Raw genomic sequence first — 14,146 nt, forward strand, 5'->3', positions numbered from 1 at the left:
ATCTGAAAAATGTTTTGGGCTCCCCACAGGTGGTGTTGAACAGTGTTCCCACTGTGTATAGTTAACTACTGATCTATGTCTAGTTGCACATTGCAGGTAGTAATGTCCCCAGTTATTATAGCAGAACATTATCCCATAATAATTAATTGTGTTGATATATACATCATCAATTTCAAATACTGAATAGTCCTTCATTTCCGTTAACATTGAATCAAATGTCTGGGCATCCCAATCATCAGATATAACACCAGGTGTAATTACATCAGTGATAGAAATTTTGAAGACATATGGAATTTGAATGACCTCAGTAGGCCAATATATATCAAATGAACCTTTGTCCCACACAATCCCATCAGGAATCGGCACAGCTAAAATATTCACAAGGAACAAGTCTCTTTGGACCTTATGTGAGGAATGATATGGGGTTAAGGCTTCATCCACAGGATCAACTGAGGAGAGTTCAGGAAGGTAATGACCACTTATAAGCAACAGTCACAAAACCAATCCAGAGAAACAATACAAAAAAAATTAGGCAGAACCATAAATGCCTCCATGGGTGAATTAAACAGTTATTTTTAAGCCATATATACAGCTTACTTGTCTTTGAAACATTTTCAATTGCAGGAGTGGATGAAGTTGAAGAAAAGTCATCATTGTTGATGAAGTAACCAGAAGCAGTCTCTGCAAACACTGGAGCATGTGCATTTTTGGTGGATGGATCCACTTCGCGTGGAGGCTCATGGTAGACGATGTCGCCAGTTTGTGTTGTGTTGGTGTAAAAGACAGCCAAATCTTGGACAGGTGTAGTCACTGAAAGGGTAACTGGAATCAACAAGAGCTCATTTCCCACCCTCGCCATGGTCAAGGAGGTATTTGTAGCATCATTGGACATGCTTGTGTAGTCGGAAGTGTTGCTAGTTCTGCTTTCAAGAGGTGTGTCCTATTGGGTAGTGAGTGGGTACAGGGAACTACCCAAGGGACCTCTGGGTCTACTGTGCTCGATCGGCCACATTTTTAAGTTTGATGTCAATGGAAATTAATCTGTTAGTTCTGGTACCGTGTATTCCCATTACTGGAACCAGTGCTCGGTAGGATGGATCGAATTCCTTCTTCACAGCAGTCTTCTCGCAAACCAGATCCCTGACTTTAGGAATCCATCCAGTAGAAGTTCTTGGTAAATCCATTATTCCTAAGGTGGCAGCATTGGCTGATGATTTATCATCACAAAATTCCTGAAGCTCCTGTAAGACAGTGAGATGTTCATTTACGTCAAAAGGTGTATCTGCTGCCACCAAATCAGGGCCATCAAGATCTGGGACATACATAGGTTTCCCAAAGAGGACCTCTTAGGGAGAGACTTTCTTGGTAGATTATTCAGTGCTCTCTGGACCCAATAAAGGTGATGAAGCCAACTGCGGTTCAAACCTAATACTCTAGCTGTTAAGGACTGCTTTAGATCACAATTCCTCCCCTCCACAACCGAATTTCCCTCGGGGTGGTATGGTGAGGAGTAAAGGAGTTCAACACACATTTTCCCCATGGTGTCCCTGAATGCCTTAGAGGCAAAGGCTGGGCCCTGGTCCGAATGGAATGCTGCAACCGCATACGTACCAATAAAGATCAGCAAGTCTTTTATAACAGTTAGAGCGTCAGCCGACCGCTGAGGCCATACCCACAGACACCTAGAACAAGAATCTACAGCGACTAAGATGTATTTTTATGCACCATCAGGTTGGAGCAGACCGCAATGGTCCAGGTACACACATTGTAGTGGCCTGTTGGACACTAGGAGGGATGTCTGTGGTGGGTGTTTGGTTTTGGAGCCCTTAATCTGCTGGCAAGTGCCACAACAAAGGAGGTATTGTTTTGTCTGTTTGTACACACCTGGCCACCAGAAGCTTTTCTATAAGAGTGTTATTGTGGCCGAGATACCAGCATGAGCAGATTCGACACCCTCATGCGCTGCTTTTGTGAGATCTAATCTCTGGTCTTGGTTGGGGATCACTCATTCTCCAACCCCAAGAAGTGTGGCTTAAGCAACATTCTGTGCACAGATATGGCAAGGGTATTTTGTAGGGTATGCTTTTGGAAGAGGATTGCCTTCAGCCAAAGCTTTCACTGCAGTCAAAATTTCACAATCCAGTCTCATCTGAGAACGAGTCACTGCAGCCACAGAAGCTGTAGCTACTGCAGATTTGGCTGCTCCATCAGCCAAAATATTGCTAAAAACATGCATTCCTACATGTTGGTGGTCCAATGTATGTGCTACATGGACACAAGGTAGATTATCCTTGAGATCAGCCACCTGCCCCACAGAGTTCTGTGTTTTATGGTGTTCCCTTTGGAGTCTCCAAACCCATTCAATCGCCAATGATTAAGATAATTATTTTAGGACTAGACGTAGTACTATGAGTCACAGGCAATCAAAGTCAGTGATCCTGGCTCTGTGTGTTCTAGCGCTAAGATAAGGGCTTTGAGTTCAGCCAGCTGAGCTGTGCAGTCCCCTAGATCTGTGTGTAGGTTTTGTGAGAGTGCAAGACTCCATCCTTGAGCACTCAGCTCATGGCTGCACAAGCAGCTGAATATTGATGTTTGGTATCTACAGGTGGTTGTGCTAAACCATCATTGTAAATGACAGCATGGAATCTGTCAAGTGGCAAAATATCTCGGGATGCGGGGTACTCCTGTTCTTATTGGAGAAATTCTTGTCTCCGAAGTTTTGGATCAAAGATGTAGTCTATATTGATGGCAGTCGGGGAGGTTGCCCACTGAATCGAGCGTTGATATAATGCTTTGGCATTAGGAACATTTGCTTTGGTGACTGCCTCTAAGGCTGGTACTGGGCTAACGACAATGTTGCATTTCCCTTGGGCAAGTGGCCTCTCCTTCATGACAGCCATCTGAACTGTAGTTAGATTTTTTTCTGTGGGTGCAAAGTGTTCTGCATTGGAATATAGATGTGATTTATATGCTATGGGCACCGTGTCACCCTCATTAAAGGTGACATAAGTGAACCCAGTGGCACCAGCAATTATTCTGATGACCAAATTTATTTGTTGTCACAGGTGTGCAAGTGTTTTGCTTCTAGCAAGTCCTGTTGCAATTCCCTAAGAATGCGTGTGTGTTCAACTGTCCAGTGTCTGCTAGAAACATCAGGGGGTATTAAGTCATAAAGTGGCTGGATACCTTGTGCATAGTCAGGAATGTATGTTCTGCCCAAGTTAAAGAAAGTAAAGACTGTAGTTTCTTGATTGTATTTGGTGGCTGGAGTTGAGCACATTTTTCTAGAAAGTGCAGGGCCAGGGTCTTGCCCTCATTTGATAGTTCGTATCCCAGGAACAATAAGCTGAGAAAGGCTATTTTCATTTTCCTAAAATTAAATTTGTAACCAAGGACTGTGAATCCTAAAACGATCTGCTAGACCCTGGCAAGATTAATGATGAGCTCGTAATCTGTGAGCTAGACGTCGTCCACGTAAGACAACGCCTCTGGATCAATGTCATGTAATGTTGAGTTTACACAGGCTGAGATTAGCCCTGGGCTGTTCGTATAGCCTTGGGTCAAACAGCAAAAAGGTTTTTGTGAGCCAAATGAGAATGCACTCAGGTCCTGACTTTCCTGTGCTAAGTTCTGGCAGAAAAAAATGTTAGAGATATCCAAGGTTGTTTTATATTTTTTGCGCACTCTGTTATTAATTAGTGCTGTACTATGTGAAATTTTTATAGCGTGTGTATGTGTATGACTGTTTAAGTGTGTGTAGTCTAAGGCTATTCTATATGAATGGTCTGGCTTTCCAACCTGGAATAACGGGTTGTTCATTTCAGAGACACGGGGCTCAATTACTCCCTGGTACTAGAGCTGAGTGAGGATCTCCCTCATCGGAGATTTAACTTCATGTTTAACAGGATATTGTGGCTGAGGCTGGGGTGTAGACCTGATAGGTATCACATGACAAGGTGAGTCCTTGTCCCAACCCACATGATTGGGGTACAATGCAGGTGCCTGCGCTAAAGCCCAGTTGACAAAGTAGGCTTGTTCTACCGCTTCTGGAACAAGATCAGAGAAAGAAGGCAAAATTACATCTTACCCATGTGGGAGCTTACGGACGTGTTCTGGTGGCTAGTCCCTCTCGACCAGCAGGATATCACAACTAAGCTTGACCCAGAATATTGCACCAATGGTGTGCTCCCCATCTCCCTCAATTTAGATTTTTTAATCATAAACCCTGTCGGGTGAGAGAAGGCACCCGTCCGCAGTCTCAACTTGTAGGAAAGTCCTACTTTTTGCCCTGGTCACCCCCACACCTTTTTGACAGGTACTGGTGGTTACTGACTCTTGGCTGTGCCCTGGGTACTGCTCACCAGTCTCAGGGCCAGTGCACTGTGTAAAGTGGATATGCAAATTAGGCTAATTATAACTGGCAAAGTTAACCTACCTATAAGTCCCTAGTATATGTTAGGGCATGGAGGTTTAGGGACCCCAGCATAGGTAGAGCCCCCATAGGTGCACTGCTGAGGTGCCCAGTGTCATTTTAAAGGCAGGCCTGCCTTGCTGGCTGCTTTTAAATCAAAGTTACATGCAAATTCAACTTTGGAAATAAAAGTAGTTCCAAAGTCTTAAACAACCATATTTTTACATATACGTCACCCCTAAGGTGTGCCCTATGTGCCCCTAGGGCTGGATGCCATGTGATTATAAGCAGGACCTTAAAAAAATAGTTTTATAAGCCCTGGTGAGGTAAAACAGCCAAATTTGTTTTTCCCTCGTTGTAGTAAATGGCCTCCATAGGCTAGAATGGGGAGGCTTTTTTTTTAATTTTAAAAGTCCCATTAAGTGACATAAACCAAGAGTTTGGTATCACATTAATTGTTATAATAAATCCCACAACTTCCAGTTGTTGGATTTAATATAACTTGTTCAGGTAAAGAGTTTTAAACTTTACCTAAAAAGTTGCCAACTTCAGCCCTGCAGTGTTTTTGCTGCTGTGCTCTGATTGGCCAGCCTCTGGCAGCCTGGCCAGGCTGCATTGATGAGGTGTGAAGTGGCCTGGCTTCACACAAAGAGATGTGCCTGTGGGAGGAGATCTCCCCTCAGCAGATGGTGAGGCAGGAAGGGGGAGGGCTGCCAAGCTGGTCTTCAAAGGCAGAGAAAGTCACTTGGAGAAACCCAGCAACAACCCCACATCCTGCAAACCCAGACAGTTAGGTGCCCCCTTGATTAGATTAGGAGAGGGATGTGTTTAGGATTTTTAGCCACACCAGTGGGTGGGCTCATCCAGATTTAACCTCAAAAAATCTCTTTATCAGGATACTATATCCATTTCCCAAAAATCACAAGCAGGGTGCAAGCAAAAACTAGGGAAATTGGGCTACCTCTTTGCAAAAATGCTAAAAATGTCATAACATATATATTTTTTTGATACAGATCTGCATGATCCTGAAATCTTTGAAGATGGTGACCTTAGCACAGGCATCACTTTTTTGCAGAGCATTTTGTTCTTATTTTTCCCAAAAATCTCAAAAAAGTAGCTGTATTTTGCCTATTTTCTCGGTCTACTCAAGGGAAACCCGCTAACCGTGTGTACCGTTAGAATCCCCAGGATGTTGGAAAAAAAGACACAAATTTGGCATGGATATCTCATGTGGAAAAAAAGTTATAGAGACCTAAGTGCAAAGTGTCCAAAATAGCCAAAAAAGAGCATAGCACAGGGGTGGGGAGGATCCTCAACAGTTAGAGGGTTAATTATCAAATGTTTTAGTGCTGCATGAATATGATGGGGGTGACTGTACAAAGAGAAATTGTAAATGGTCTACATATATGGATGCGTTTTCTAATAGACCACCATGTGAAGAAAAAATTGGCCTGCCTTTTGGTTTCAATGAGCCTTTATGTATTTTGAGTAACAAATACATAGTAGATGAGGTAGGAGTATCATTTTTTAAGACAATATTCATCCCATTCCAAAGGTTGGCATATCTATATAGGTAGACATGTTCTTTTTCCGTTTGTACAGATAATCCCATCATATTTACATGACACTAAAACTTTTATAATGAAGCTACAAGACATCACTTGGGAGACCAACTACATTTTTGTCACTAGTATGAATATACTAAGATACTTCATGAGGAGCGGATAAGAGCATTCAGACATTTCCTCATAGCAAGGTCCTCGCATCAACTCCAATGTATGTCTATGTTATTAGATATGACCTTTATATATGTATGATTGTGAATATATTAATTTTCATTAACCAACACTGCAAACATGTCTGGGCAATGGCCATCGGCACATGCTTCAATCCCTGCTATGCAACATATTCGTAGACTGGTGGGAGGAGCAAGTTGTCTGGATAGATGAAATGTAATTGGTAATTTAGGTGAGGTGTATTGGTGATCTCTTCCTGATTTGGAATAGGTCAGAGACAGCACTATGCAGATTTATAAAAATACTGAACATAAATGACCTAAACCTAGTTCACATATAATTTCAGTTATACCTCTATAGAATATTTAGACCTATGTCTACAAATAAAATGGGAGAAAATACAAAACAGCTTAATATAGGAATATCTCACTTCTCCACTCACACAATAGTCATCCTCTATCCTTTAGACATGCTATTCCATATGGGGAAATGATTAGTGCCAAATAGAATTGAGGCTCAGAGCAGTTTTACATTCAACACAAAGAGGACATACTAGCTAGATTCTAAGGGCTATACAAGTAAAGTACTACAACAAGCTGTCAAAAAAAGTAGAAGACATTTCCCAGGAGGAAATTATTTTTGGGAATAGAACTCCTACTCCTATACTATCTACAGGGAAAACTTGGGCCCATATTTATACTTTTTTAGTGCTGCATTTGCGTCATTTTTTGATGCGAAAGTGGCACAAACATACAAAATACAATTATATTTTGTAAGTTTGCACTGGTTTTGCGTAAAAAACGTACACAAATGCAGCGCTAAAATAGTATAAATATGGGCCTTGGTTTATACCAACCAATCCCAAGCCAATGAACTGAGAAAAAACCTCAATAAGCATTGGGACAGCTGAAAAGCTGACATTACACTAACAGAAACTCTTCGTGAAAAAAACAATACTATTATTTTTGCGTAGTACGTCACTAAAAGACAAACCGGTACACAGCCATTTTGAAAACCATTTCACATATAAATGGCTATCCCCGAAATTAGGTGTCTTTATCTATGGTTATTGCGAAGCATGTAAATACAGCACCAACAGGACAGAGTTCATGGACCCATGCATCAAGAATGTACCTAAGATCCATCAGCACATTACTTGCATATGGATCATACTGTATACATGATACTATATCCATTTCCCAAACTTCTGATTGAGAAAATAATCTTAGAGCCCATCAGCTCTATTAACAATAACCTGTTACAGCACTGGCAAACACTAAATAAGAGAAAGTCATAACAGTGATTGGAAACTGATGCAATATTTTGGCATTGCTTATGTCCCGAAACATATTAGATGAGGGGACAGAATTTTTAAGTTAAGACAATTCAAATCCCAAAAGGTCATAGATATGAATACTTTGTCCACTTTTGGATTGCACTGTGGTGAAAAAATAGCAGTGTGCCTAAAAGACTAAGGGGGTCATTCTGACCCTGGCGGTCATGGACCGCCAGGGCCAATGACCGCGAAAGCACCGCCAACAGGCTGGCGGTGCTTCCATGGGCATTCTGACCACGGCAGTACAGCCGCGGTCAGAAACGGGAAACCGGCGGTGTCCCGCCGGTTTCCCACTGCCCTAGGGAATCCTCCACGGCGGCGCTGCAAGCAGCGCCGCCATGGGGATTCCGACCCCCTTCCCGCCAGCCTGGTTCTGGCGGTTTTCACTGCCAGAACCTGGCTGGCGGGAACGGGTGTCGTGGGGCCCCTGGGGGCCCCTGCAGTGCCCATGCCATTGGCATGGGCACTGCAGGGGCCCCCTAACAGGGCCCCACATAGATTTTCAGTGTCTGCGTGGCAGACACTGAAAATCGCGACGGGTGCAACTGCACCCGTCGCACCCCTTCCACTCCGCCGGCTCCATTCGGAGCCGGCATCCTTGTGGAAGGGGGTTTCCCGCTGGGCGGGCGGGCGGCCTTCTGGCAGTCACCCGCCAGCCCAGCGGGAAACTCACAATGACCGCCGCGGTTACCGCCGCCGGCGGGAGTCAGAATGACCCCCTAAATCAAGGTCTCATAGTTTACTTGTAGACTTTTTAGGCCATTGAAAGAATAGTATGCTAACATGTATATATTTCTATGCTTTTACCTTTCACTCTTTATGCTTTTTTTACAACATAGAACACTTTTTTTGTTTCCCTTTTTTATGGTGTATAGTAAGGATATTCATGTTTGGAACCCCATGTTGAATTCCAAGATGTACCACAAAATACAATTGGCCCAGAAACAATAAAACATTACAATTGAATGAGACATATTAATAATCATGTGTTTATTTTGGACATATGTTTTATTAGCTCAGTTTCTGACAACAAACTAATTAATATACAATTTTATGTAATTTACCAGTTATAATTATCCCAAAAGCACTGTAACTTTGATCCTCGCCATGCACAGGTTGTACCCTCCCATATTACATAACTGGTGAGTGACTACATCTCTAATAAGATTGGAAGTTACATCATTAATAATAACACTGTGCTTGGTGAAGGAGTGATTTATTTTAATTTACGGGTGAGTTATAGCTATTTGAGATATCTGTAACTGGTGAATTGCTCTGGTTTCATTAGTTTAAAACGTTATATTTTAACTGACATTTTTACCTAACTATAACATTACTTGAACATATATATATATATACATATATATATATATATATATATATATATACATATATATAATATATATATGTATATGTATATATATATATATATATATATATATATATATATATATATATATATATATTCATTTAAAAATCCAAAGGTTACAGGGACTTTATAGTTAGGATCACTTTTTTAAATATACAAAACCATAGAAATGTCCCTGTTAAAGTGTCTAGAAGCCAGGCTGTCTGGAGGTAGCTGTAGGCAGAGCAGCAAAGGCTGAAGTAGGAGACATGGGAAGCCCTTGCAATATCACTGTAGTCACACAGTACTCACACACAAGAAAGACAATACTCAGTGTTACCAAAAATAAAGATACTTTATTTTAGTGAAACCAGAACAAAAATATCTTAGAGGCTATAATCCCTTGGGAGGTTTAAGTATTACACATAAAATATACACTAGTAACCAAAATCAGGTAAGTAAACAGTCATAAAATAGTGCAAATAGTGAAAATCACCATAGGTGACAATGGGCCTAGGGGGAACACAAACCATATACTAAAATAGTGGAATGCGAATGTCGGTTTCCCACCTAGGCAAGAGTAGTGTGTAGAGGGGCACTGGTGTTCTGCACAGCCCCACATTATATTTAACTAAAGCCTTGGGGAGGTGGCAGTCCCCAGGGCTGCAGGGGCCATGCTGCCTCCCAAAACACAACTGATTGTTTGTCCTGGTGAAGTGGTTGTGCTCATGTTTGAGGGGGTGGGGGACCAGGCCCTCCCACATTGTATTTGGCTAAAGCCCTGGGGATTTGTCTGTGCCCAAGGCTGCGGGGGCCATGTGGCCAGCCCACACACAACTGATTGTGTGCCCCGGGAAGGTGGCTGTTCCCGTGGCCATACGGGTGGCGGCACAGCCACACCACATATAGTCTCACATTGGCCTCAGGGAGGTGGTGGCCTCTCTAGCCGCAGGGGGCTGTGTGGCCCCCCCATACATAAATAGCATAGCCACAGGGAGGTTGCAAACACCAGGACATAAAACTGTCCTATGAGGGGAGACTAGTGCGCCCCCTCCTTAAACTTTACATGCCCCCAGACCTGGTCCACCCCGGGGCTTCTTAAAAACAGGTGTGGAGTCAGCACTTGAAAAAAAAAAATCCTGCTAACTTGTGACATTGCTGCAAAATCGTTGCAACATTTTGTTTAAAAAAAGTGTTTTTTAGCCCTGGTGGGGTCCCTCTGGGACCCTAGCGCCAGAGCTAAAGGGTCAGGATGACTCTACCCTGGCTCCTTTTCTAATTTTTTGATTTTTTGTGGGATGCGGATGAGGTCAAGTCCCTAGATGGCTGCCAACACTTCATGGTTGAAGTGTTTTACATCAAATAACTGAAAGCATAATCTGCATGCTGAAAGTTAGCTTTCTGCTAAATTTGGTGTAATTCCATCCAACAGTTTGGGCTGTAGTCTCGTTCAAAATTCCTAAGGGAATTTACATGAAAAACACACGTTTTTTAACCCCCCCCTTTTCTCAGCTCCAACTTGACTGATAACCCTAAAACTTTCTGTGTGCAACAAGAATCACCAGCATATATACATATGTATGTATATATACTTGTCAGCCTTGGGGTGGTATTCCACCAAATGTTTTGCCCTCACCCTCCTATTTTTCAGAATTTGTTTTTGCTGCCTTTATGACTCTGTGCACTGCTAACAAGTCACTCCCTAAAACATGGTAAAATTGGCTTACACTTGACTGCCATATTTAATTTGGTTATAAATTCCTAGTAAAGTGGTATACCATATACTGAAGGCCTGTAGCACTTTTTGTGCAACCAACTTAAGTAGCACCATAAAACACATCCCAAGTCTATCATTGTATCCTGAATGCAAGTTGAAAAAGGGGTAGGCAAAGATTTTCACTCTGCGTGATGCAGAGCGGAGTTTTTACTCTTTTGTGGCTTGCCAACATTAAGTTGGCGGGCGCAAGTAAGAAAAATCGGTATGTTGGCGAGCGCAAGTGAGATTTTTGAACATGGGCGGTCGCAGCAGGTTGCTACTGCCCGTTTTGAGAAAACTGCCTCTTGCGTTGTAGAAGTTGCCGCTTGAGTAAATGATTTACTAGAACAGCAGAAAGAAGTTAGTGCCATTTGGTGTGGCGCGTGATGCTATCTGTGCTGATTTTTTAGCACAAGAGAAACATTTGTCACTGAAAATCTGCGCATACAGTGCAACTTACCCAAACTCTGCCACTTGCTGAATTGTTTTCAGCACACAGAACTGTGTGAACTCCATCCAGTCCTGGCTTTGAACTCCCAATTCTACTTGGCAAAATGATCCTCTTGCTAGGCCTTAAACTCCCTTCATATTACATATAGGTGACCCCTAAGGTAGGTCCTAGGTAGCTGTGGGGCAGAGTGCATTGTAATTAAGGATGGACAAGAACGTTATACGTTTTACATGTTCTGTTGGAGAAAAATGTTTACAATTGTTTTTCAACAACCTACCTCTCCCATAGGATAACATTGGGTTGACTTCTTACATTTTAAAAGTGCTATATTTTGATGAGAGCAGGTACAAAATTCACATTTGGTGTCTGAGAAATTGTCATTTAAAATCCTCTTTAATCGTAAAGTCAGATTTGAAGTCACAAATTTGAAAATGGCACATTGAAAAAGTTGGCATTTTCCAGATGTGGCTACTTTGTGCCTGCAGCCTGCTCCTGGGTCAGATGAATTGGGAGTTGGCAGATATATTTTTTCATTCCTCCCAGTCAGCCACACAATTGAGGGATTAAATATGCGCGGGTGGGCTATGACTGGCAAGATGGGGATGGAGGAGCTGGGCACAGCCCCACTTGTAAACCAAAAGGATGTGCCCTGCCTTTACACAAAGGACATCACACTATGGCATTGTTTAAGCAGTCAGGCAGGAGCCAAGGAAGGGGAGGCATGAAACCCCAAGCACTCCAAAGGGAAAACTCTAGGAGCTTCTCCTACTCAAATAAGGATCTAGGCATAAAAATAGGACCCTCAGACACACTCTTCAGTTCACTTTCTGGACCTGCAAAAGGATTATCCGAGGACTGACTGCTTCTGTGGCCTGCTCTGTACTTCAGAAGACTGTTTTGTTGCATCTGGAAGGCCTGTTCTGCTACTTGAAGCCTGCCTTGAAATATCAGTAGCCTGCTGTACTGTTTGAGCCCTGTTCCTCTTCTTGAACCCAGGACTACCAGAGTGACCCCAAAGGCTAGTTGGCTGTCCTTCCAAGCAGAGCCCCAGGGACAGAAAAGTGTCCATCCATTTTGAAGCAGCACCTGGACCAGCCCTGAGTGAGTCCTGACCTTTCCAATGGGCCCTATCTAGTCTTGAATCCTTGGAAGTAGTCTGAAAGGTTCACAGTTAGCTAAAGTCCAATACGTTGTACTTAGAACATTTTTGGCTAAAAAGTGCTCTGAGAACCTGCTCATCAGTGCACCCAAGCTGCAATGTCAGTTAGGCTGATTTCATGGCAGCTCCCACTACGTTCTTATTTGCAGCACCAAATGCTGTTCTGCGGTCCGTCACAGAAGGGGTACCCGACCGTGTGAAACCCTCATTGGCTAAAACATGCAGCTTCATCCTGCTGGAGCTTTTGTACTTCCAAAACAGAGACCTGATTTAGAGTTTGGAGCCGGGTTACTCTGTCACAATCATGACGGATATCACGTCCATTGTATTACAATCTCCATAGAACATAATTGAATCGTAATATGGTTGATGGGATACCCATTATGTATGTGTCGGAGTAACCCCACCCACCAAACTCTAAATGAGGCACCCAGTTTGAATGTAGAAATATTCGCTGTGACTTTTTTGTGTGGTTCCCGATGATGACGCCCCCTCCTCAGACACCGCACTGCAGACTTGCCCACTAAACTTCACCTTTTCCCACATTTTCCACAAAATTTCCTCTATGTCCAAAGGCAAGTGGCAACCTGGTCCAATCCATATCTTCTATTCGATCTGCGCTCCATTGCGGCTGTTCAAATTATCGACTTTGACCCGGTCTCACGTGATTATATGTTTGTAGTTGGCTCTGATCTTTTAGCTGCTAGTTTTTACCTTAAACTTCAAAATTAATATCTTTGTTTCCACTGATAAGATTTATGTAGTTTTGGTGTAAAATAATAATTAAAATGTACTCTATTTCCCTAACTTGTTGTGACTTTTCTTTTGTTGTTTATTCACTTTGTTGCTGTTTGTGTGCTGCCTAAATGCTTTACATATTGCTTCTAAGTTATGCCTGACGTTTTTGTGGCATGGTTAAGTGTAGGTTAAATTAGTGACTTTCAGTGGTTCACTCTGACAGGGATTATAGCTGTTGTTTGAGCAGGAATAACACTGTACTCAATCCACAACCCAATTACTTAAATTGGTGCTCTGTGGTGGGATGCAGTACTTGTGTTTCTGCAGTGTCATGCAGTGTTTTGTGTAACACAAAATCACATATAAATAATTTCACACCAGAGCTGACGTTTTCATTAGATTTCTCCTTAGTTTTCCATTTTCTCCTTTTTCTGAATTTAAGAACCCTAACTTCATCTTTATACCATAGAGATGGGGATACTCCTGATTTACACTCTCACCAGGGGTGAGCTGCTGAGGCTCTGCAAGGACAGAGGCCCAAATGCAGAAAAGTGGGCTTCCAGATTGTATCTCTGTATAGCAATCAATACCTACGGGGAGGTTAAAAGGTTGCAATCCACCCCAGTAGAGAACAACACATAGGAGGAGGGACTGAACTTGGATCAAGATGAGGAGTGGAGCCCAGGAATTGGCCCTTAGTTATAGGAGGAGCACATATCACCCCCAGGAGAGATGGCCCTGGTGCAGATAGGAAGCAGTGTGTCCTTAAGGGATCTATCCCCAGATGAGCTGGTGAATAGGAAGGCATAGATGGAGCTCAAACTGCAGCTAGCCAAGATGAAGATGGATACAGAGGAGAGAAAGGCTGAGGCAGAGAGAGCTTTGGGCAGAGAAAAGCTGGAAGCAGAGGACAGAAGGGCTGAGGCAGAGAGAGCCCTGGCCAAAGACAAAACTGAGACTGAGAGGGCCTTGGCTGAAAAGAAACTACTCCTGGAGCATGGGAAAAGCATAAAGGAGCTGGAGCTGAAGGCCAGCCAAACTTCAATAGTCCAGCAGTGATGATTGCAGCATATCTTCAGTGTCCTATGGGTGGTATGCAGTCCCAGTGTTCAGGGTCAGTATACCATAGGACCTGTCACTCAGATATGTAGTGGGAGATCACACAGACAAGTGTTTTTCTTCCTATGAGTTTTCTCTAATGCTGCACAAGG

This window comes from Pleurodeles waltl, chromosome 8 (genome assembly GCF_031143425.1).
Source record: "Pleurodeles waltl isolate 20211129_DDA chromosome 8, aPleWal1.hap1.20221129, whole genome shotgun sequence".
Classification (NCBI taxonomy): domain Eukaryota; kingdom Metazoa; phylum Chordata; class Amphibia; order Caudata; family Salamandridae; genus Pleurodeles; species Pleurodeles waltl.